This window comes from Nicotiana tomentosiformis, chromosome 6 (genome assembly GCF_000390325.3).
Source record: "Nicotiana tomentosiformis chromosome 6, ASM39032v3, whole genome shotgun sequence".
In the NCBI taxonomy this organism is placed as follows: Eukaryota; Viridiplantae; Streptophyta; class Magnoliopsida; order Solanales; family Solanaceae; genus Nicotiana; species Nicotiana tomentosiformis.
The window spans coordinates 22669912-22671868 of record NC_090817.1 but is presented as its reverse complement, the minus strand read 5'-3'; the positions used below and the strand labels follow the sequence as shown (position 1 = coordinate 22671868).

At 32.2% G+C, this 1957-nt stretch overlaps 1 long non-coding RNA gene across 1 annotated transcript; it reads left to right on the top strand.

Annotated features, from left to right (window-relative positions):
- Positions 1-475: 475 nt before the first annotated feature.
- LOC104115627 (uncharacterized) lies at positions 476-1247 on the top strand. The gene is made up of 3 exons (XR_690652.4): positions 476-689; positions 801-891; positions 1022-1247. It is a non-coding gene; the product is annotated as an uncharacterized lncRNA (long non-coding RNA).
- The last annotated feature ends 710 nt before the right edge of the window (positions 1248-1957 follow it).

The window sequence follows — 1957 nt, the reverse complement described above, 5'->3', positions numbered from 1 at the left end:
TCCTGGGTGGCTCAAAAGTCTGCCATCATAAGTCTACCGAAGGAAAAGTCACACAAATCAATGGTGAAATAAAAAATGGACAAAGATTATTATTAGCTTGGCGAGAAACTATTTATAGCTTATTTATAGATGTAAGAATAGGTGAAGTTCACCAAGTATTCTTGAATATGTAAATGAGTTTAAATTTTATACACGGTAACCGGTACAAAAGAAAAGTATTTATACAATTAAGTTATTAGAAAAAAATAGACACTGTCTCTTCAAGGACAATGAATTTATTCACGCTTCATAGCTTTCTTTCTAATATTATTTTCTAACATTTGGAAAACTACCAGATTTTGGGTTTTCTTCTTAATTAGCTTTTTTGACCGAAGATGTCCCACTCATACATTCGTTATATTGACTCTGGTCCAAGTGCGTTAGAAGCACTACTGCAACGCAGAATAAAATGGGTATTTTAGGTGGGATTAGTTTTTTCATCACAACTACAATTTAACATATCACCAAAAAAACAAATCTTCTCTATACTTGAAACAAACAGTGCGGCACGTTAAATTTGCAATATCCAGAAATGAAGAAGGTTGCTGTTTTCTATTGTCTTCTTGTAATAATTCTCATGTTATCAATGGATGAGTGGTGTCTGCAAAGCCAAGCCAGGATCTTGGAGTTGTCCCCTATAAAATCCCAAGGTAAATTCTAGTTAAAGAGTAGGACCAACTCATTTAAAAGTTTATGTTTTAAGAAAGAATTTATTTTTAGTTATTTAATTATATCTTGTTTATTTCTACATATGCCAAAAGAAGTCAGGAATGATTTAATCCGAGGTCGCAGTAACAGGGTGACTTGGAGCAATACCAATCCTTCACCATATCCAAATATGAGAAGTCATTAGTATGATTCTAAGAGACCCTTAATTTACTGATTTCATTAATTTTTCTTTCTTTCTTCTTCTTCTACTACTTCTTCTTTTATTTTATTCCTGAAAAATTGCTAAACTGTAAACTCCCTCATGTGTGCGCAGCCGATGTGGTGACAATTGCTTTTAGGGCTGCTGAGGATGGGCATGGGAAATACTTCTGGAAATTTGGGATGAGATGGAACAAAATGGCATCTACAGGCTGTTTGAGTTTTGAAATGTTACGTTTACTATAAATCGGAAAAGGATAATATTTAATTACCCCTCTGTTACAATGTTTAAATATAACCTCAGTCTGAGTATTCGATTGTAAATTGCCTCACCATTACACATCTATATATTTATTTATATATAAAGCTGAGAATTAGCAAGGTGATGTCTTATTGGAAAAATTTTGCGAAACTTAATAACTTTTTTTATTGTTCCAATATATCACAATAAACACTAAAAAAGTAAAAGACAAGATTATAGTTCATTTACTAAAAGTCAAAACTCAAAATAAACTATTCAAGAAAACGTCCATGACGCTTATGGGATATCCAATACCTCATCTTCATGAAACACATTTGAATCCGCTTGAGACAAGGTTGTCTTAACATCTTTACTTTTATCTACATCTACAATTCATATGCAATATTAATTAGTTAATTATTAAGAATAATTGAATTTTAAAACTAATAATATTCAAATTCACATAAAAAAATATTATCAGTTTGAATGTGGGAAAAGTCGTACAACCAATTTCGAGTAGTAACAAGTGTTTGGACATTTTCATGATGGATGCAACTTCTGTACTTTGACAGAACACGCCCACCAATGCTAAATATTGATTCCGATTCTACAGTGGTAATAGGAATACTAAGTACATCACGCGCCATCACTGAAAGATCGGGATATTTTCTAGAATGGTCCATCCAATACATGACAACATCCATCTCTTGGAACTTCTCAAGATCAAGCTTTGGTTCCACTAAGTAAAGATCCAATTCTTACTTTGCATCGCTGGAGGCAGTATACTTTTTATATTTTATATATTTTAAA